The 24931-nt window shown below is 38.7% G+C and overlaps 1 protein-coding gene and 1 pseudogene across 10 annotated transcripts in view; one reads left to right on the top strand and one right to left on the bottom strand.

The window, feature by feature from the left end:
• Positions 1 to 24931, bottom strand: part of FRYL (FRY like transcription coactivator) — a 247737-nt gene that overhangs the window by 150124 nt on the left and 72682 nt on the right. The window lies entirely within an intron of this gene.
• LOC118760092 (U4 spliceosomal RNA) lies at positions 24340 to 24472 on the top strand (annotated as a pseudogene).

The following is a 24931-nucleotide window of genomic DNA, read 5'->3' as shown; positions in this document are numbered from 1 at the left end:
TATCCAGAAGGGGGAGGGGTGGGGGGAGTAACCAACGGTGGTTTAGTGAGTACTTCTCTGGGGGAATACCGAGAATGGTCCATAGTGTGCAAAAATCAACAATTTTCAGATTTTCATAATTACATGAGATTTCATGTATGTATATATAATGTCAATGCACATACAGATGCATGCACACATACAATAAATGAGACAAAATTAAAGTTTTAAGTACTTTACTAACTTTACTGTCTATTTAATTATGCAACATTTAAGCTATCATTTGGATTAGCATATAATCTGCTTTTGGGGTGACTGGCTATTATTCTGTCAAACCAGGAAAATTATCTCTAAGCATTTAAAACTATTTACAAACTTTTCATCATGCAAAACATCCAGGTGATTCATGTAAATTTAGCTTCTTAACATATACCACATCTTACATTTTAATTCATAAAACTATTGTGAAATAGGTCAATTTTTATCTGTCCCATTTTTGTGACGAAACAAAGTATTTTGAAATACTAGGTGTCATAAAATATGTAAGCTACATAAATTCTAAAAATTAATATTTAGAGGGGGAATAAGGACAATAATTACATCTATGGTCTTAACTAACACAGAAGATAGGTAACTGGACAGGCCTGGGTGCTAAATCTTACTTTGTCTTACCCAGTTTAGGGAACTAAGCCAATCTTTTAAATGATAACATCCTCACTACACAGCTGGTTTAACAGAATGTTCCTAATTCAGTTTTTAAAAGAAGTAATGCCTAAAACTGTTGGCACAAAAGCAAAATCCTGAATTTAGGCCATATGAATGTCACTTCATTGTTGTTACTGAAAGAAATACGCTCAACCCTCATCAAACTCCAACAGCACTGCACCAACATTCTGCCAGCTAAGCAAAGGGCCTCCAGTGATTAACACACAAAGCAGCAGTTAACATTAATACATATCATGTATATGATCCTTATCAACAAGAAACATTATAAGGCACAAATAATAACATATACTGCTGTTAAGCTATATTCAGTGATTTAAAAATTCTTTCCCTTTCCCTTCAGAAGGGGACACATTTGAAATATGTAACTTATAAGATGACAAAGATCACTTTATATTTATTTAACAACTATTAGCAGGACAGGGTTTCCTCAGTTCTTCCTAAGAAATGTATTAAATGGAATTTAGTTTAAAAAACTAAGTCACTAAGGTATCATTTTATGCATTCCTGCTTCAGGAATTGTTCCTCTAGGAGACATCACTACTATGATAATATCAATAATCAAATACCTTAAGAGCTCATATCTATCTTCCTACCTTCTTTCCTATTAGTCACTCATTACCACAAAATTTACTGCATACCTCCTGACATCTTAGGTGCCTGTGCATCCATCACAGCTTGACTAAGGTATACAAAGAACAAAAAGACACTTGCTCCAGAAGCTTACACACAAGTGGCAGAGAAATACTCAGGGAGGGTGATAACAAGTGATAAGACACTGATGGCTAAAATGAAGCATCCACTATCTGGCTGGTTCAAAGAAGAACCTGGACCTGGAAAGAGGCAGAATTCACTGCGGTGCAGAAGGAGTGAGGATAGGGCGCATTCCAGGCAAACAGATCAACACATACATAGGCACACAGTCTGCTCTTCGGATTGGTCAACGTGGCAAGAGGGGAAGACAGGCAAAATGAGTAGAGACTACTTGAGGGGAAGTTATACTCCCCCAGGGGAAAGAAAGCCTGGGAAGAGGGAAGATACATGAAGATCTAGTGTTTGTAAAGAAACACTGGTAATCAAGTGGAAGATGCAAGCAAGATAACAAAAGGATGCTGTGGCAATAATCCACCTGATCCTGAGGAGAGAAGCAGTGGCCATGGCAACAGAGTACAGGAGAGAAGGAGAGGATAAGGAAGAAAGGATGCCAGGACCTGGTCAGTGACTGAAAGAGGTGCAAGTGGATGGGGAATGTCGACTGACCTCACATTTTTGCTTCAGCAACCGGCTGCCATACGGCTCACACCAGAAGCAATATCTCCTTATTCAAGGCCAAATCTACCCTCCCTCTAATGTTCCTCTAGACTCCTGCAGTTCAATTGGATTCCCTCCACGTGTGCACCTCCCATTCTTCTCAAGTGCAACAGTCACGATACACATGCAATATATCTCATTCAACTATCTAACTGTAATATTCCATGCATATTTTCTTTCTCTAAGCTCCTTTGCAGCAATGATTATATCTCATACTTCTGTCATTTAATTAGCATGTACTGTGCTATATTAGATGATTTCAAAAGCATTGGTATTAAAGGAACATCCATAGGAAAGCCTCTCCTAGGATCTTTTTTTTTTTAAAGATTTATTTTTATTGCAAAGTCAGATATACAGAGAGGAGGAGAGACAGAGAGGAAGATCTTCCGTCCAATGATTCACTCCCCAAGTGAACCTCAACGGGCCGACGCGCGCCAATCTGATGCCGGGAACCTGGAACCTCTTCCGGGTCTCCCACACGGGTGCAGGGTCGCAATGCATTGGGCCGTCCTCAACTGCTTTCCCAGGCCACAAGCAGGGAGCTGGATGGGAAGTGGAGCTGTGGGGATTAGAACCGGCGCCCATGTGGGATCCCGGGGCACTCAAGGCAAGGACTTTAGCCGCTAGGCCACGCCGCCGGACCCTCTCCTAGGATCTTAATAGTTTAAATCATCCTCTCTGTAGCTCTCTTTCTCCGTGTCATACTGTATCCCAATACCCACAAGGCTAAAAGAAAATGTTAAGACATGGATGCTGGTCAAATAGAAACAATCTTCCACTTCCAGAGCTAGAAAAGACCCAGTTAGAATTTTACTGCACATCAAGATTAGCAACTTCTTTCCAATACTAACCTATTGATTTAGAAGTGTAAAAATGCTTTCAAGATATGTACAAAATTACTCAATCACTGTATCACTAACAGCTAAACACAAAAGCTTAACAAACATCTGTTTTTGGTTCACTCTTGGACCTGGGGAATGTGATTAAATCAGGGTAGGCTGTGCTAGTTGCAGAATTCAGGCAATGATATGTAGAAATATTTAAACAGCCACAAAATGAAACAACAACATAGTTCACAATGCCCAATCTTTTCATAAGCTAAGCTGCTATGATATGATGTACTAGACCTCTACAAGAGCCTGTGATAGCTGCACACTCACTGTGAAATTTACTATTGTTTAAAGTGCTGAGTAAAGGTAACAGGATGCAGGGGGAAGAGAAGGGGCCAAAAAATATCAAAAACCACAGTTTGTTTGAGCAGACTTATATTTAATATCACTATCTCCCATATTCTGAATATATTATAATTTCTCTAGAACAAATTTAACTTAGACTAATAATTCTAATGCTCCTAATATTTTAACTATGCATACTTATTTAGGAACTTTCCTAGAAATAAGAATTTTCTGCCATTTTTGTTCAAAAACAAAAGCAATAGAAATTGTAAGTGTGGTATATTTGCCATTATACAAATCTCAAAATTATATGCAGAGTGTTATGTTCCTCATGTCAACATCTGGTCTTTTATATTATTTGCTTACAAAACAAAACTATGCTAAATAAATATTTTTAGAGTTATCCTGAACAAAATTTAAATTTAATCTCATACTTTATTCATTAGTTTGCTCATGCATGAACAGCACAGCTGGGAGCAAGAACAACTGTGTTTGGCTCCCAGTACTTTGCCATTGTATGACCTTGGAAAAGTCACAATTTTCCATACTTCTTTGGGCAAAGTAAACACAATTACAAAATCTGCTTAGCCCATTTTTTTAAAAAAAGTCAACTATTTACGGTAAAAATAATTCTTATAAGTGCTCTGACATCTTCAGAGAAAAAGAACTCTTGAAAATTACCAGGACTACTTTGACTGACAAAAATCAGTATTTCTGCTCAATCCACTTATTAGGGAGCTATGTATTAATACTTCAATGGCATTAATTCAACTGACTTCACTGAAGTTGGAGATTTTAGGTATGTTATCCTGAACATTATTTATCAGAAAATTTTTAACACAAAAAAATTATTGTAATTTCAATTGTAAAAGTAGGGGAAAGTTATTATTGCTACACTAAATTGATGTCGTGTGACAGCCAATGTTGCTTCAAACATTTTGTCCTAAAAGGACTACGGAATAGCACTGGTATCTGCTAACCTTGCAGAGAGTAGCCTATTTATCAGCTTCATTTTATCCCTCGTTTTTGACCCATGAGGAGAAACTTAGCCAGGAAAATCCAAATGAACAAGAAAGCCAAAGTTGGGAAATTTCTGTCAACAAAAATTTAACTGCCAATACTACAACTGCCCAGAGTAGGCATCCTAGATATCCTGTCTTCCAGGCTACCACTCAAGAAAGCCTTATTCGTGCTATTCTTAACAGCTTCTATTCTATTTGGATGTGCCCAGAAGGACGTGCATGCAAGGAATGCCAGAGATCATCATACTTCAGCATTTCTCCCATTTAGGAAACATACTTACAGCTGCTGCTCCAGGACTTTAACAAGGACTTTATGCTAATTTCAAAGCACACAGAATCCTGTAGACTCAACATCGTGCCTCAATCAGCTGCAGGGCAGCAGCACCGGCAGCAGCAGCACTGGCGGCAGCAGCGGCAGCACTAGCAGCGGCAGCACTAGCAGCAACGGTTTTGTTGATGTATCTCTCCCAGCCGCTGTCCCCTCTCTCCTCACAGGCAACGGAGTTTTGGCCCACAGTGCCTTGGCTTCATTACCATGCAGTCTCACAGTGACGCACAACTATAGTGGGGGACGCTGCTGAATGCAGATTAACTATCCAGCTAAATCAAAGCTTACAAGTTTATTAGAAGTGCCCTGAAGGACGCCTCCATCTTTCTTCATACAGACCCACACTTGGCCCCAAATCTCTTCTCTGTTTAGGTTCCCGTTATCAATTTAGAAGAGCAATGTCTCCGGCTGTATTTTCGTTGTAATCGCTGCTAGTAAAACAGACAAGGAAGGGTAGAAGCCCTGTCCTTGGATGTTAACTTTTCTCACTAGCTAAGGGCCTTACAAATAGCATTTTTAAAAAATGATTTTGGATTTAACATTAAGATCTGCAGACCTCTTCCTTAAATAGCTGATCAACAAAGGAAGGAAAAAAAAATCAATGGTCTTTATCCCAAGTGGGTATCAGTTTCCTGGTGGATTTCAGCAGTGCCTTCTCCTCAGCCCTCCACACAGGCAGGCAGGAAGCAGTGCTTTCTCTCAGCATGCTCATGATGATGCAGAGTCCACGGGCTCACTTACCCCACCGGAGACAACACTGGCTAGTGGGATAAAAAGATGATGTCATGAACATTGTGGCTGAGCTTCCATCAGCCTCGAAAACTGCCCAGCTCAGGACAAAGTTTCCTCTGCTGCATGCAAACTTATTCAAAAGAGACAGCTCCAGCAGAATGATGGGATTATTTTAACGCACACACAGACTTCTATTCTTAATATAGCACCTAATTCCCCTGAAAATCTCACAGCCAAAATGTCAGCAACTAGCAAGAAATTCTCTGGCCAAACAAAACACAGATTTATAAACCTTTATACCTCAGAAACTCTAATAAACAGGAAGCCCATACTGTGAAGAGCCAAAGAGCTCTTCAAAGCAGAATTTCATAGCCCAGCCATAAGAGATAACTTTATGTCAATATCAGAAGAACAGTGTCTTGACCTCATATTAGTTTTGCTGTAACTTTCATGATCAATGACACATGTGTTTAGGATTATTTTTTCCAATTATGAAAATATGTTGCACTGATTCATCTATATCATTGTATCCTTTCAGTACCACAGATGAGGAGTAATCACGGTGGTTCAAATCACTCACTAAATGAATTTATTCACAGTCAAATGCTTAGACACTGCATGAAAAGCCAAAATAACATCCCTCATGTGCCAAGCATCATACACCAAGGGAAAGGAGATAATTGCATTCATTAAGGCATATTCAACAGCAGCAGTGCTGGAGTGAGGACTCCATTTAAAGCCATTTCCTTTTTCAGAGCAGCCCAAATATCTGCTGAAAAGCCTGGGTCATTCCTACCACTGATCAGAAAATAATAATAATAATAAATTCAAATCTGGATTCAAAGTCCAGCCCAAAGCTTGTTTGCGCACATCTTATACAAAACACCTCTAGATCATTTGAGACCAGGGTTTCTAAATGAGGCCAAGTGGCATGGCCTAGCAGCTGAAGTCCTCACCTTGAACGCACCTGGATCTCATATGGACACCGGTTCTAATCCCAGTAGCTCCACTTCCCATCCAGCTCCCGGCTTGTGGCCTGGCAAAGCAGTTGAGGATGGCCCAATGCTTTGGGATCCTGCACCCATGTGGGAGACATGGCGCAAGTTCCTGGCTCCTGGCTTTGGATCGGCACAGCACTGGCCATTGCGGTCATTTGGGGAGTGAATCATTGGATGGAAGATCTTCCTCTCTCTCTCTCCTCCTCCTCCTCTCTGTATATCTGACTTTGTAATAAAAATAAATCTTTCTTTTAAAATTAATTAATGGTTATCCACCATCTCCCAACACAAACTACTATATCCCATTATTGCACATTAACAATGCTTGTCAGCATGCAGAGAAGTCCAAGTGTAAAAGCAAAAAAGGTATTTTTTTTTTTGCTAACTCAACTATTTCCTAAAATGATCAGATAACACAATCCTTTTTCACTTGTAACATAGTCAAGGAATAAGCTATTCTATACCCAAGCAAACCACACTGTTAAATGTCAGTGCTCAGAAATGAACCGAGCAGTAGGCACATGACCAGGTATGTTACCATATTCTTTCTGCCCTTATTCAGCTAGGCTGATTAGTCTCAAAGTCTTAAAAAGTGATTTAGTAAGGAGCCAAAACTGTGACATAGTGGGTAAAACTGCCACCTGTGACGCCAGCATCCCATATCTATCTCCCTTCAGATGTCCTGGGAAAGCAGTGGATGAAAAACCAAGTGTTTGGAACTCTATAACACACATGGGAGATCCCAATGAAGCTTCTGGCTCCTGGCTTCAGCCTGGCCTGGCCCTGGCTGTTGCAATCATCTGGGGAGGAAACCAGAGGAAAGATGATTCCTCACTCTCTCTAACACTTCCTCTCCACCTCTCCCCACAACTCTCTGTAATTTTGACTTTCAAGTTAAATTAACCAATTCATTTCTTAAATTTGATACTATTTGGCTGTAATGTCCCACAAAAGTAACTGAAATTCATCTCTGGTAAAAATTTTAACCTACAGCAAATAAAATCTAATTTTTTTTTTCACACAGAATATCAGACTAAACTTTCTTAAGGAAAAAGCTAAAAGGTTATTGATTTTCTTACAACCTATTACAATGGATTTTTTTTCCTCCAGCTTAAGTTTTGCCTACATGAATCTAAAAGAATAAATCAGAAACTAAAGTTTCTAGTCAATATAATCACTCTGTGTGCATGCGTACCCACCTAACATGTGGATTTTATAGTTTCTTTGGGAAATGAATGCATAAAAACAAATTCAAGTTTCATTCTCGAAGTTTTTCACTTCAGACAAAGAGCAAGTGGAAATGGCACTTTCCCTTTATGCACAGGCTAATTCAAGAGTTCCTGGCTCCCTGAACTTTATTCTGAAATGAAAGAGCAGAACAAATACTGTTACTATTTCAACTATGTTAGAGTCATCACAGCAAAGCCTAATGGAATAGGTAGTTTCTTTTTAATCTTTCTGAAACTTATATTATCCAAGTCACTGAAGTATTCATTAGGGAAGAAAATCAAATCTATATCCAACAATCCTTTTTTGCAGTCTGTGGAAGAGATGGGCTGTATTACGATGTTTTTCTCAATCCCTCAATCATTAATCCTGTTTTAAAATTACACATGTAATGATATTGCTATCCCTCTTTAAATTCTATCCTGGATCTGTCAGTTAATCACAGAAACTTAGTCACAGTCTATAGCTCATTGTAAATTTGTCGAGGAACAAAAATGTTGGTGTTCCATTTTATTCTTTCCATGAATTCAGAATCCTCCAAGATGTGTCATATATCCACATATTTTGGTCTCATTACCAAAAAGGACAGCCAAAGAAATAATGTTTCAATAGCAAGCATATTCTCTGTGAGGCAGAAAAATATAATTTAAATAATTTCCTTGGATTATATTCCCCCTTACCTCTTAGTTTACAATTTGTTAAAGAATGCTTTTTAAAATGTCAGTGAGCAAATCATAGGTTGTGGTTAAGAACTTGTTTTTTTTTAACATACTGGTTACGCAAAACCATGTCAATTCCATAATGTTACAAATTGCTGTTAATGTTATATTGGGACTCTTAATCGACTGGGATGATATTCTACCAGCTCTAACTTTGGACCAGAAATGGTCTCCCCAAGAAACTGTTCAACCCATCTGGACAATAAGTAGCTGGACTCTATGTTTGGTATATGTTTGCAAGGAAAGAATCTTGATTGAGTTTGAACTGTAATGCTGCACCAAGGTGGAGGAATCCACCGGGGGGGGGGGGGGGGGCCGTGGGAAGGGGTGGGGGGATTCCCAGAGCCTATGAAACTGTCACATAATGCATAATAATTAATAAAAAAAGTAAAAAAAAATTAGTATAGCACTGTGGTATAGAGGCCTATGAACATTTCTTGAGATGCCAGTATTTCACATTAGCATGCCAATTCTACTTCTGGATGCTCTGCTTAAGAAACAGCTTCCTCCTAATGCACCTGCGAAAGCAAAGGCAAATGGTACAGTACTTAGGCCCCTGCCACCTACATGGAAGAACAGGATGCAATCCCGGACTCCTTCCTGATCTTAGCCTGGCCTGGGCTCACCTATTGTGATCACTTAGGAAGCAGACCAATGGATGTAAGACCGCTGTCTGTCAATCTCACTCTCCTTCTGTGACTCTGCCTTCCAAATAAATAAATGAATCCTAAAAATAAGTTTTAGAATATTTTCAAGAACTACACAATTCAGACCAATGTTCTCCTGGCATGGGCCAGGTATTACAACAAATACTATATACAAATGATGATCATGGCAATATCTTGCTCTCAGGAAGTTAAAAGTAAGTTGCCTCTCTCTTTAAATCAACTCCCATTTCATTCCATGCCCCTTTAACTGATATTTCAAGGATCTACATAATTACTTGTTTCACATCTTTAACCAGAACACAGAGGTACATTTCAGTACACCAAAACCAAGTGCATCATAGAACCTTCTCGGAAAATCTTATGAAATGTTGATCTTTAGATATGACATCTAAATAAAATGTTTCTTGATAAGCATAATGAAGTTTGGGTTTTTCTGGGTGAAGGGGGACATATAATTCATGGAAATTAAATGTTCTAGCTACATTAAAAAAATAGAATTATTCAAATACTACCTCAGTCTTACGGCAAGACTGTCAATATATGGTTTATTTCACACACAAGAAGCTTTTCAAATACCCTCAAGCTTATTCATCTCGTATATAAAGATAGCTACCACATATGGAAAAAAATCTGGCAAGTTTTCCCCACAAAATGTCCTATCACTCCTAAAGATGTCTGCAGCTCCCACCAACTTCAGCTTCTTCCAAGAATCCTCATCTTTTCTTCAACTTACAAAAGAGATAGAAAGGTTTTGATAGAAGGAAAGAAAATCAGGCTTATAACATAATTACCACCACTGGTGAAATATAAACATCAAAACCAAGTGTAAAAACACGTCACACTTTTGTTTGAAACCCCATAATTATTACAAAATGCCAACAGTAACTCCATTACTAGCTAACATTCACTTCTTGGTGTACTTACTTCCATTTATTTCTTTTCCCAAATTTCTAACAGTGAATATTGAACGTTTTAAAACTCATGGCAGAGCTCCTTGGAGAAATGGCCAATTCCAGAACAGAGGCAGGAATAACCAGGATAAGCCTGGAACATCATGGACAGTCAGAAAGCAGGGAAAAGTGCAACAAAATGATGTGGTTTGTCAAGGGGCTTTCAACGGCCAATGCTAGAATAATTTGAACAACAAAATAAATACAGTTTAGGAATAAAATCCAAGGTAAAATATAAATACTTGTGAGTTCATACTGATTGCTATGGTTTGAATTTTGCCACCAAAACTCTTGTTGAAACTTAATCCCCACTGTGACGTCTTAAGAGACAACTTAATCCAATTCCAGTATTTGAAGACAGGACCTTGGGAGATAATTATGGTTACATCAGGCCATAATGGTGGGCCCTAACCCGGGGGGCCTATGGCTGCCGAAGGAGTTCAGGCCTACACAAGCATGCTTGGTCTCACTACCATATGCTACCTTGGAAGACAGTGTCCACTAGCAAAAAGACCTCACTAACCACAGCTGCCCAATCTTGAGCTTCTCAGCCTTCAGAATGGTGAGCTAAATAAAAATTTTGTTCTTCATTAATCAACTCAATCAGTTATAGCAACAGAAAATGGACTGAAACACTGAACTATAAAGAGTTAAATATCAGGTCTGACCTCCTCACAATGTTGGCATTTGGTGCTCTCTCGCTCGCTCTCTCTCTCACACACACACACTCTTTAAAAAAAAAAAACTTTTTGGGGTGGGTCCCACCACTCCCAGAACTGATGAGAGAAGTTAACTATGCCTCAACTGTTTGCACAAATAATATGGGTTATATTGAACACCTGCTTTTCTTCTGGAAATCTAAAATTTGGGTGTATGCCAGGCATGGAAATGTCTACATGGTGAGCCCCAATAAAAAATCTTGGCAAACGTCTAATAAGTTTCCTGGGTTGACAACATTTTATCTATGGTATCACAGTTCACAGGCAGGGAAACAGAAAACAAAAGAGAAAGCTCGATTTATTACAGAAAAACCAGATAGACACTACCTCAATAAAAACAATGTTAGCATTATCACTGAGAAGTCATGATAATAGACCATACTCTTATATGATGTCATGGAATTGGCACTTTACCTGTACTCTTTTTCCTAAAACCTTGCATACCACTCTATCCATACCCAGTCTCACAGAAAATTCGAGAAAAACTAACATCCTAAAGGAGCACAGGAAACATATAAGTTAATTGTAAAGTAACACTCTACTTTTTTTGATCTTGGATCTATAAAAACTAGGGAAATCCAATGTGGGTATATGGTATAGCAGTTGAAATGCCACTTGGGAAATCCACACCCAATATTGGCATGCCTGGATTTCAGTTCTGCTTCAGCACTCAATTCCAGCTTCCTACTAATGTGTGCCCTGAGAGAAAACAAGTGATGACTCAAGTAACTGGGTCCCTAAAACCCATGTGAAATACCTAGTTTGAGTTCATTGCTTCTAGTTTTGGACTGGTGTAGCCCCTGCTAGTACAACCCTTCAAGAAGCAAACCTGCAGATGAAAACTCTGTCCTCTCTGCCACTCTAACAATAATAATACCAAAAATCCAAATAAAGTATGATTTTAATAATGCATTATTAATTGTGAGTAACACACCACAATAATATAAAATGTTAACAGTAGAACAAACTGACTTTGGGCTATACATAAACTCCTTGCACTGTCTTTAAAACTTTTCTATAAATCTAAACATACTAAAAAATTAAAAGTTTATTTTAAAAAACCCTTTCATCACAGATTTCTGCTTTTGGTCCAGATGGATAAAGTAGAATTAGGCTCTCTTTCCCAGCACATAGGACTACAATACAGAACAAATGTATAGCCACGCCTTAAAAATGTAGCTAATGACTAAACTCTCTCAGAGGCTTCAAAATAATCCCCCAGGACCAAACTGACTAAGAAGCAACCGCTTTCCAAAACAGAGAAATATTTGCTAAAGAAAAATGCCACATAATCCAGAAGTCAACAACATCCACTTCATGGCAGGTGCAGCGAGGCAGCACTTTAAGCTGCCACTTGGAACACACACATCACACATACCAGACTATTGGGCTGAAACCCAATCACTCTGCTGCCTGCTAATGTGCCTGCGAAGGTAGCAGAAAACAGCCCAAGTATGTGAGTCCCTGCCACACCAAGTCATGGGAGACCAAGATGGAGATTTAAGCTCCTGGTTTCAACCTGTCCCAATCCACCGTCATGGGCATTTAGAGAGTGAACCAAAAGATGAACTAGCCCCCTTATCTGTAAAGGAAATAAATAATCTTGGGGGGAAAATGTCACATTCACAAGCATCCAATAAATATTATCCGAGGTATCAAGAAGTGGAAAAATGTCACCCTTACAAATCGGTCAGTAAACTGAGAAATTAAAGACGATAGAAAACTAGTGGATAAGTTCATTGGAAACAATAAACACGACAGAAAAACAGAAAACATTTTAAAAAGACCTAACTAAAACTCTGAGAAAAAAAATAGGATATAACAGTTCCCCCTTATCCACAAGGTTTATGTGCTAATATCCCCAGTGGATGTCTGAAACCAGACAGTACTGAACTCAAAATACAATATGTTTTCCTTGTACAAACATACCTACAAAGGATAATTTATAAATTGGGAACAATAAGAAATAACTATAACAATATATTAATATACATTATGTGAACAGTCTCTCTCGCTCTCTCAAAAGATCTTATCGTAGTGTATAACCCTATTTGTGATGACATGGGATGATCCCATGCTGATGTGAGAAGACAAAGTGAGCTGAATGACCTGGACATCATAGTAGCATTAGGATACTATGAAAGGACTACTTGGACGCAAGCAATGCAGTACCTCAACTGTCTGATAACTGAGATGCTTATCATGTGACATACACAAGTCATGTACACAGCACGGATGCACTCAGCAAAAAGGCAATTCCTGAACTGTGTGAGATGGAGGGACAGAAAGAGGTTTCACCATGCTACTGAGAAAAAAAAACTTATGAATTATTTATTTCTGGAATTTTCCATTTAATATATTCAGACTGTGGTTGACCATGGGAAGTAACTGAAAATGCAGAATGTGAAACTGGAGATAACAGGAGATCTTGCACTTAAAATAATAAACTTACTCAGGGACATCAACAGAAGACTGTATTCTGTAGAAAAGATTGTCAAATTTGGAGAAATTAATATAGAAAGTCTCCCAAGTGACACAAAGATATAATGAAAATGTGTACAGAGCCTCGGTGATCCATAAAAAACATAACATGGGGCCCCAGTGCAGTAGTCTAGCGGCTGAAGCCCTTGCCTTGAACACGCCAGTTCTACCCTGGAGGCCCTGCTTCCCATCCATCTCCCTGTCTGTGGCCTAGGAAAGCAGTCAAGGATGGCCCAAAGCCTTGGGATCCTGCACCCATGTGGGAGATCCAGAATAGGCTCTTTGCTCCTGGCTTCGGATCAGCTCAGCTCCAGCAGATTCGGCTCACTTGGGGAGTGAATCCATCGGACAGAGGATCTTCCTCTCTGTCTCTCCTCCTCTCTGATTATCTGACTTTCCAATAAAAATAAAATAAATCTTTAAAAAAATAAAGAAGAAACATGGTCTAACACATGTGAACCTAAAATTTCGGATAGAGATTTGTATTTGAATAAACTACCTCCTGGCTTTGTGCACTTCTCTGAGGGGAGTTTCAAGAGAATCCTTGAATACCCACAGGTCTCCAAGAAACACTGAACTAGAAAACAGGAAGCTGGAGAAAGATTTTGAGCAGAACAAGGTCAGATGGGCCATTGGATTGATTAGGTAGAGAACAGACTAAAGGAGAACATAAAGGAAGTCAACAGAATATTTAAATTGATAAAGGGAGAGACAATGGCCAAAAATTACAATGACAGTAGCCAGGGTGGAAAGGCAATACAGATGGGGATAAGGACATAAACTAATTTTCCCAAGCGGATATTTGCAAACATCTTGGGCAACTAAAAGGATAGCAAAAACTGAAGTAAATCTGATATTCTCCAAAGGCTTTAGGGGCTGGAGTAGCTGGTGACTGTCATGTCAAATAGCCAGGTATAAGCCATATCTAGGACAGCTCTAGATTTAGCAATCTGAATACCAATTCAGCACCAGGAATAACAGGTAAAAGAACTGAGAGGCGGCAGAGAAGTGGGCATCAAATCCCATGTGGCTCTCAAGGCATCTTCTCTATTTATGGGGTAGAGGATACTCAATTAATTATATGTAAGTTCTTGCGATCCCTGGTGGTGTGGCCTAGCAGCTAAAGTCCTCGCCTTGAAAGCACTGGGATCCCATATGGGTGCTGGTTCTAATCCCAGCAGCTCCACTTCCCATCCAGCTCCTTGCTTGTGGCCTGGGAAAGCAGTGGAGAATGGCCCAAGGCCTTGGGACCATGCACCTGCGTAGGAGACCTGGAGAAAGCTCCTGGCTCATGGCTTTGGATCAGCGCAGCACCGGCCGTTGCAGCTGACTTGGGGAGTGAATCATTGGACGGAAGATCTTCCTCTCTGTCTCTCCTCTCTGTATATCTGACTTTGTAATAAAATAAATAAATCTTTTTAAAAAAAAGTTCTTGCGAGCCAACAATGACCACAAATTAATGGATTCAGCTGAACTGAAAAGAGAGACCATTCTTGAATTATTCAAATACAGCACTATGAAAGGCAAACAAAATAAACCACTGGATAGCAAGGAAAATCTGTCCGGATAACTCGAGCAGAATTCTGAGCAGGGAAGTTCTGGGTCATGTTCAGATTAACTGCTTATATTTGAAGTACAAATTAGTCTTTTGACAACATCTATAAGTAGGTTTCTAATAAAGATAAATTTTAGATAAATGCCACGGCTTGAAACAATGTCTCAAGATACTCATAAATTAGCAATGTAACGCCAGCAAAATTTTGTAATTTGGGGTATGATGACCAATGTAGCAATTACATTGCTTATATACATCATAAGGTACAATTATTGTTACATTTCTGACACAAGTAATACTTAATAGCCCAACCTGCTCTTTAGGTTTTAGTTCCTTATATTTCACATGATAAAAAAAAAATTATTTCTCTTGCAAAGAAGGAAACAGTCCAAACTTTATAATCATATTTTTGTGTCACACAGATCATGTCAACTTATTACAATGTGGCAAAGTGCTAAGGATATTTCTGAATGAAAAAAATTCGCTTTTTCTACACATTTATATTTTATTCTTGACAGTCCAAGAACTCTCAAGTGCTTCAAATATTTGTGTTGCTATTAGTATCAATTTCTGAAAGTAAGTAAAACAGTAACTAAAAGAGTCATTTAATATCCAAAAAAAAGTTACTTTAAAAAAATCTATTCATAAAGTCCCTAGTTACTGGATTTGTTTCATAACACATACATTTATTGCCCCCACAAAAACATATGAATATTACCACACTTTAAAAATCAACACATACAGACAACACTTTGACAAGATTGTCTGCACTGATCATAATTGATCAATCACAACTATTCAATCCAACTGTGTTGGAACAAGTAACTCTATGAACCATGAAAAGGGTCAACAAAGAATTTTCTGTCCAGAGCCGGACTGGAGTATGTTGTGAGTCCTGTAAACAACTATGTGAGAACAAAGACACAAACTGTACCTACCCACAGTGTAAAGAAACAGTCACCTTGCCCAAGAGGCACTCACACACTCACATTTATCACTACCAACACTTGCCTTTCTGTATTTTTCCTAAAGTGTGACTAGCATGGTAAGTTTCCAATCAACTAGGTTTTATCCTTACAGCCACCTTTAATATCACTCTACTTTTACAAGGGGATGAGTCAGCACAGATGTAATGGAGTATAAGAGAAAAGGCCTTAATCAGAAAATGAAGAACCAATACAATGCAGAGGCAACCATCCGTAAAACCACATGTAGGAAAGAGTGGTGTTAGGGAGAGAAAAGGACTGTCCGGTAAAATTTAACAGCAAGCCCAAATTACAGAAAAATATTTATGCATGGTTAACCTTCACTCACTGTATGGAAAGTTGAGGTAGAAGAACCTAACTTAACGATTTTAAACAGTCCCTTAAAAGCCTTTAAAGACCCAATCTAAACTTACTAAGTCACAAGTTTTTTTTAAGATTCTCTAAGTGACTTTTAAGCACATGAAACTTTGAAAAGCCACTTTAAAATATATTAACATAAAATATCATTATCTTGCTTATTTTTAAAACATATCTATACTTATTTGAAAATAGAGGGAAAATGTACAGGCTTAAGAAAAAATAAAAAGAAATTTGCTATATCCCTTAAAGAAAACTTCTCATAGAGCTTTTAAAGTTTGTTTAAGTAGATCCGAAAACATACGTTGACTTATACTTCCTGAATACAATGGAACAGAGCAAGAGGGCCCAAATCATCTAAAATATCTTCACTTTTTTTTATCTGAAAAGAGAGATGCAGAGACACAGACTCCATCCACTGATTCACTCCTCTCAGGGCTGGGTGGCCAAAGCCAAGAGCCAGAAACTCCACCTAGGTCTTCCACGTGGGGTTTCAGGGACAGGGATCTAAGTACGTGGGCAACTACCTGCTTCCTCCAAGGGTGTGCATGGACAGAATCTGGAATTGGAAGCAGAGGCAGGACTCGAACTCAGGCCCTTCGATGTGAGATGTGGGCAGGCATTCTAAATACATCCCCTTAAAATCACTCTTTAGGAACAATAAAATTCATTGTAAGTATAAACAAACAAAAACAAGAATAAAATAGGAAAGGTAAGCTTACATCTGAAATATTTAAACTTATTTTGTACTAAAACCTTACTTTGAGAATTTAAATAAACCAGTGAGAGAATGTTTGCTTGATACAGAAAAGTCTGAAAAATAGATCTTGACTGCCATCTATCCACAAAACATCACCTAGGATTTTCTAAGATTCACTTTAAAAAAAAAATTCATTATTTATTTTATTTGAAAGGCAGATTTATACAGAGAGAAGGAGAAACAGAATGATCTTTTACCCACTGGTTCATTCCCCAGATAGCCCCAATGGCTGGAGCTGAGCCGATCTGAAGCCAAGAGGCAGCCACCTCTTCCATGTCTCCCACATAGGTTTAGGGGCCCAAAGCCTTAGGCCATCCTCTACTGTTTTCCCAGGCCACAAGCAGGGAGCTGGATGGAAGTGGAACAGTCAGGACATAAACCAGCACCCATATTGGATCCTGGTGTATGTAAGGGAAGGATTAGCCAATCGAGCCATTGTACCAGGCCCATCTAAGTTACCATTATCACTATTTTTTTTTTTAGTTTACAAATTGACTTAATGGGTTTTACATCACCATCACATTCAGCTATTTTCCAAAACAGAAAATTATTAGGCTTAGTAATTTCATGATTAAAGTAATGCAAAATGTGCATTGCAGGGTAGGAAAGGTGCATGAAAGACATAGGCGAACTTTGCTAGACAATGAGTTCCATTGTGGAAGGATCCATAAAACATGGTTGGTGAAGCAATCTCTTCCGAAGTCCATATCAGGGTATTTAGGACATAAAGGGAGTGAGGCAAGCCAATAACTTTTATCTCTCATGAATAAGCCATCTGGCCTTCCAAAAACAATGTCAAGACCAAGCTTATCATAGCCTCTCAAATGGAATGAGATAACTGAAGTCAGGTAAGGATAATAGAATTGGATCCCATAGTATTTACAGGGTGTCTACTGCAAATAAAACACTATGGCAAGCACTGAAGAAAGTGCAGAGAAGCAAAACATTGTACCCTTTCTTCTTCAAAGCTTCCATTTTCTGTTTTTCAGGTTAAGTTACCCAGATGTAGCTCTCAAAATGGTAGCAATATGGTCTTAGAGGATGGAAAACTTTGACCTCCACGAAGGCATGTTTTGGAACATGAACAAAGTTACAGCAGAACATAGCCAAACCCACTCACTCCTTCCCCTATCTGTGCCTGCTTTCACTCCACAAAGCCAGAGCAGCATGCTTGTGACAGAGGCTTGGCGCCTAAACAGCCTAAAATACTTACTGCCTATTCCTTTACTTAAGGTCTGCTGACCTCCCTGGCCCAAATCATCATTTGCTTGACCTGAGATAATGTGAACTGAACAATGTGCTGGGTGGGAGGAAAAGTCACTGGGCTAAATATGGCAACTGACAGCAGCCCTTGTTAACAAGTGAAAACTTACTCTGGCACTTAAAGGACAAGAACTGTAAGGACAGAGTACTCTAACATTAGATCAACTAAGTGGAGCTTGCCACTAGGCCAAGCTCCAGGGCTACCCACATAAATCAGACCAACTAAGTTCTCAAAGAGCTCACCATGTGTAACAGAAGCAAGACTTTTATATTCTAAAGAATAACAGAAGCTTCTTCACAATGAATCGGAGACCTAACACGGAGAAAAAGTAACTTAGGTTAGGGGGTGAGGGAAACTATTAATCTCAAACATAGTCACACAAGAGATCTCCATTCTCACTCTTGCAGAATTCTAGTTTCAGGAAACTTCCATAATTGAAAGTTTATAACTCCTATAATTGGCCCAACCCGTGGAGATAACACTTGGACTGTATCCTGCTTCCTGAATCCCCTTTACAGCTCCCTTTTTTTTTAAACATTTATTTTTTATTCTTATTACAAAGTCAGATATACAGAGAGGAGGAGAGACAGAGAGGAAGATCTTCCGTCCAATGATTCACTCCCCAAGTGAGCTGCAACGGCCGGTGCTGCACTGATCCAAAGCCGGGAACCAGGAACTTCTTCCAGGTCTCCCACACGGGGGCAGGGTCCCAAAGCCTTGGGCCGTCCTCAACTGCTTTCCCAGGCCACAGGCAGGAAGCTGGATGGGAAGTAGAGCTGCCGGGATTAGAACCGGTGCCCATATGGGATCCTGGGGCGCTCAAGGCGAGGACTTCAGCTGCTAGGCCACACCGCCAGGCCCTACAGCTCCCCTTTTAATCTTTCTGGTATATTCCTTTCATTTCAAACTTCAGTTTTATTTATCTTAATATATTCTACTATTTTAAATCATACCTTTTACTGTTTTCTTTAGTGTCTTATATATTTGTCTGACTTCTCTTTTTTATATCTTTGGTTTTCTTCTGTATATTTTGTCTAATTCTGATTCACTACATTCACATTTTAGCTCCTTTCTTTAAATGATCTTACATTACAATCAGCAGCTCCTACCTTCTCCTTTATAAGCTAGGAATAAAAATTCAAATCCTGATTTCTAAAAAAAATACACATCCATGTAACTTGGAGCAAGTCCAAAGAGATTTTTTCTTAATATTTATTATTACTTGAGAGGCAGAAAGAAATGAGACACACACACAGACAAAAGTTCTTATTGGGCCCGGCGCAATAGCGTAGTGGTTAAACTCTCCTCACCTTGAACGCACCGGGATTCCATATGGACACCGGTTCTAATTCCGGTGGCTCCAATTCCCACCAGCTCTCTGCCTGTGGCCTGGGAAAGCAGTTGAGGATGGCCTACAGCCTTGGGACCCTGCACCCGAGTGGGAGACCCAGAAGAAGCTCCTGGCTCCAGATAAGTTCAGCTCCAGCCGTTGCAGCCTCTTGGGGAGTGAACCATTAAACATAAGACCTTCCTCTCTGTCTCTCCTCCTCTCTGTATATCTGCCTTTCCAATAAAAATATTTTTTAGCATATGTGCTGCCGAAGCAAGCACAATAAAAATAAATTAATTTAAAAAAAAAAAGAGTTCTTATCTACTGGCTTACTGCACAACTGCCCACAACAGTCATTCCTGAGCCAGGCTCCCACACAAAATGGCCAAAACACAACTTACTTGAACCATCAGAGTGAAAAGCTGGAGTCAAGGGCCTCGACTAAATACAGTCCCCCCACAAATACCCTTTTTAAGAAGTTAGCAAGATAACTAAATACAGTCAAGAGAAGCTTCCCTAGCTTAAAAAAAAATCCTATGTATCTGAATCATGCAATCATCTGGCAGTAACTGGACAAAGACGGAAACAGGAGGAACAGTGCTCTAAGTCAAGCCTCTATAAACTGTCACATGGTTGCAAGGTGCACAATGAAACTTACTGGAATTAAATACAATAAAAGACAAACCCAAACCCTAGGATATTTTCTACCACGGAATGCTCCAAGGATATATTTCAATTAAACCAATTCATCTATTTCCAATATCCATAACAAAATCCAGTTTAGCTATACATATAACTGCTCATTTAAATATTAATTATATAAGACAAAGTAAACTGGAAAAAAATGCTAATACTACGAACTTTGTTGACTGTTTTATGCTTTTCAAAACAGTCACAGAAGACGCTGTTCAAGTTGGTAAAGGAGATTAACCGGCTTGAAGTCCTAAGTAGCCTGCTCAAGGACACACATTTACTTGAGTTTGTCTCAATCAAAGCCCTACTCATTCTTTTCTCATTACTTCACTGCCTCTTCTCCCATCATACCAGGTGCCTCTTCCCAATATGCCTCCTTCACTGAGAATTCTCATGAGACCCAGGAAAGGAGTGAATATAATAAACTAACCTCTTCCAATGACTACAACCAAGTATTCTAAAGAAGCTTTTAAGGAAGGGAAGCTATGCCCAGTGATATGATAAAAACCCAGCACTTCCTAATCCCATGTGTGTAAGAAAAAAGGAACCACAGACCTCACACATTTCCACAGCCATTTGTGTAGAAGTGGGAAGGTCCAAGGCAGATCCATCACTATGCAGTGCTCAGGTTCTTGGGACATCATTGCCCTGCATGAATGCCAATGGGTTTGCCATCTCCTTCAGTTTGTCAATACCATAAGCATTTAAGCTGTCAAACTATTTCAATTGTTTTCCAGCAGACCCTTGTCAATAGTCTGGTCTTCAATAAACAGAAGACCTCTTTATCCATGGTATCACCTTCTTAAAAGAAAGTAGCCTGCCATGTTACTTGCCTGCCCAGTCCTAGGGGTATTTTGCTCTTCTGGACTTACACTGTTTAACCACAAAAAGCAATGGGTCTATAACAATATAACTGGAAAGATCACTCATTAAGGAAATGTAGCTACTAAGAGTGAGCATTCCATTTTCTTAACTAATCAAATACACTTGGAGAGAGCAGCTTTTCACACAACAAACTGTATTGGGAAGTCTCTAACAAGCACTGCATTTGACTTTGTCTCAGTAAGCTGTGCTAACTCTCAAGAGAAACACCAATATAATATTTAAACATTTGTATGGCTGGAATTAACACTTTGCAATGAAACAGAAATGATAGCAGAATGTGCTTCTCCTCACTTCTGTAAAAGCCATGGGAAACATCTACTCTATCAGCTTATCTTACCTGAGAAGCATAAATAATTATCAACTACTATTTAAAGTCAAAGACAGAAACTCAAAGATGAATATACAATAAATACTGGAATGAAAAACTTTCTATTGATAACATCTTAATTAACATCATTATATTCTTTGAACTGTATTTACAAAACTTTGAATTTATTAAAAACTAATTAAAATTTTCTAAAGTTTAAACTAATTAAAAAAAAATTTTTTTTAAGATTTATTTTATTTTTATTACAAAGTCAGATGTACTGAGAGGAGGAGAGATAGAGAGGAAGTGGAACTGCCAGGACCAGAACCAGCAGCCATATGGGATCAAGGCGAGGACCTTAGCCACTAGGCCATGCTGCCGAGCCCAAACTAATTAAAATTTAATAGAAAATAAATGAAGACACTACAGAAAGTATATACTCTTTGATAGAACAGTTAAAGTGAACAGACCCATAATCTTGGAAAAACTATTTTATATCAAAAAAATTAAAACCAAACAACACAGCAACGAGATAGAAGTAGCAAATGACTGATTTAAAAATAACAGCATGGCTATATCTCTTAGGCAAAAATATCATGTAATTTGCTTACACCTTAATGGATATTTAAAATTTCAGATAACAACCTATCTCACAGGGTTGTGAAGAAGACTTAGATTAACAATTATTCAGCCCACTGGTATTTACTCAGCAACCATTGCATGCTAAGCCCTGGAGCACATCAAAGAAAGCAAGTCCATATTCATCTCACATTCTGTGCAAGGTAGAAAAAGGACCAGACATGTACTAAGTAGTTACACAAGTAAGATTGTCTTTTTGATAACACAAAACAAAACAATACTGAGCAGAACACAGAGGGCACTCATGTTTCTTTCATCCTTAAGGTAGATACATACTGTCTTATGTTCAATAGATTGCTGCCTCTGTTCTTGAAGATTATAAACATGAGTATTCTACTTTTATCACATTAATACTTAATGATTCCAAGTACAATGCACAACAGCAAAATCAAGCGTGATTCCATCAGAATAAAAACTACTGGAACCTGGAGATACAAGGACATGGCAGCTGTCACAAAGAGGTCTACAAAAGCACACACCATCTAATGTGGACTGACTGTATCTATCATTCACTATTAAACAGTCCAAAAACACTGTGAGACATTCTGAATCAATAATCAACTTTTATACCTGAAAATAAATATTACTTGAATTGGAAAAAATATCAGTAAAATCAATCCTTAGTCACACTACAAGGACTGAATACAAAAAGTATAAGGATATCTAATCAGGACATAAACAGGGTTACACAAAATAATGTGATCATTTTGACTTTTTAATGAGGAAGTAGGTTTGGCAAATGAAAGATATGATACAGTTACATATAGTAGAGTCCCTTTACTGTAAATTGCAGCTGCTTGGCTAATCATTTAGTTTAAAAGCACCATTAAAGTAGGAATCAGAAGAAAGATCGATCAAGAGCTCCATTAAAGGTTTTATTTTAACTTAAAATGTAAAGTTCATGTATAATCCCCAGGCTTCTGATGTTGTGCCAAAACCCAATCTTTCAAGGTGGATTGTTAATCATACCATTGTCTTTGTTGCCTGAAACAAAACCCACTTAAATCAGTCATGATTTCCAGTTTCAATTTCTAAAAGCAGCATGGGACGCTAAAGGATCTAAACACAAAATCCATTCAACCTTATATTTCACAGGCCTGAAAAAAATTCTTTTTCAGTGTCACAGTTTACCAAATGGTGTAGTTTGTGCTTAAATTCCATAAAGCACAAACAGTTTTGATTAATAATATAGCCAGTTCTTGGGAAGTTCACACCTCAGCCTCTGGGGTAACAGTAACGGTAGGAAGTTGTTTCATAAAGGAATAAAAAACTGGCAGGTTGTTTGAAAATGTTTAAAATTTATTAAATATTAGGCAATTTAGCATTTGAAGAATGGTAAACAATGAAAAACTTCAACAAGAGTAGACATTTGGTGCAAAGCTTATATGCCACTTAGAACAAGCCACATCCCATGTCAGTGTGCCTGGGTTTGAGTTTTGGCTCTACTTCCAATCCTGTTTCCCCCAATGCAACACCACCCTGGGAGGCAGCAGGTAAAAGCTCAAATAGCTTGGTCCCTTCCCTGCCACCCAAATGAGAGACCTGGAGCTGAGTACCAGGCTTATGGCCTCAGCCTCCCCCACCCAGCTGTTTCTGGTAACTGGAGGTCAGAGGGATCCTCCAGCGGATGGAAGACCTCCCTGTCTCTGTCCTTTAAATAAATAAATTTTTTAGTTAAAGTATTCTTTAAAATATTGACTTCCTACCAGTATAGCAATTCTACACAATTTTTGCTAGATCATAAACATTTATAAATCTGTAGTTAAAAATAAAGGTAGCTTTTCCATATTTGCAATTGATCTTCTCACAAAAGTGCAATTGTCAGTCCATATTATAATTATATAGAACACTTCAGAAATAACTTTTTTTAAAGATTTTATTTTTATTGCAAAGTCAGATATACAGAGAGGAGGAGAGACAGAGAGGAAAAGAGGAAGATCTTCCATCCGATGATTCACTCCCCAAGTGGCTGCAACGGCTGGAGATGAGCTAATCCGAAGCCAGAACCCAGGAGGAGCTTCTTCCAGGACTCCTACGTGGGTGCAGGGTCCCAAAGCTTTGGACCATCCTCAACTGCATTCCCAGGCACAGGCAGGGAGCTGAGTAGGAAGTGGGGCTGCCGGAACTAGAACTGGCGCCCATATAGGATCCCGGGCGTTCAAGGCGAGGACTTTCAACCACTGCACTATTCCGCCAGGCACCAGAAATAACTTTTTTAAAAATATATTTTTATTTATTTAAAAGGCAGAGAGAAAGAGACAAAGAGATCTCTCATCCACTGATTCACTTCTCAAATGGTTGCAACAGCCAGGGTACCCCAACCCAAACCCAGGAGTAAAGAACTCATTCCCAATCCCCCATATGTGTGGGAGAGACCCACACACATCGAATGTTTCACATTATTTTTCCAAGCAGAATTACTGGAACTGGAAAGTGAGATGACAGGTCACAGGCAGCAGCTCACCCTACTGCTCCACAAGGCATGTCCCAGAATTAACTTTTAAAGTATTGAATTAAAACTACAGAAGTCAAGCTTGGCGCAGAGGCAGTACTGCAGCCAGTGAGGCTTATCCGATGCACGATTATTGCTAATTGAAAACTACAGAAGTCAGAAACAATTGATGAACAGCTATAAGATTACATACCAGTTTTTCCTAACATAGCAGCTTTCTTTGTGTATTAGTCTCATGCAATCTTTGCATATGCTCAACAACTTCTTTTAGTAAATGAAAGAAACGATAACATTCTGTTGGTAAAGTGTACCATTTTCTGATATTCTGCCTAAATTACTGCATAATCTCTATCCCAGAACCACCAGAACATAAAAGTTTCTCGTAACTTCGCGAAAGTGAATCTGATTTCTTGTTTAATGATTATTCATATAGGTTCTATTCCTACAAACTTACCATCAAATTCTGAAATTCAATAGAAACACTTTGGTGAGTATTTTGAAATCAAAGGATCAAGTATCTTAAAATCAGATCTTTCTATATAAGCTTTCCAAGAAGTTACTGAAATTAATGATAATACTTGGGTCCCTGAACCTATGTGGAATATATGCTAGCAGGAAACTGGAATGTCTCGAACCAGACACTCCAATATAGGCTTGCAGTATCCCAAGCA

The sequence above is a fragment of the Ochotona princeps genome, chromosome 11 (assembly GCF_030435755.1).
Source record: "Ochotona princeps isolate mOchPri1 chromosome 11, mOchPri1.hap1, whole genome shotgun sequence".
NCBI lineage: Eukaryota > Metazoa > Chordata > Mammalia > Lagomorpha > Ochotonidae > Ochotona > Ochotona princeps.
This window is presented reverse-complemented; position numbering and strand designations above follow the sequence as displayed.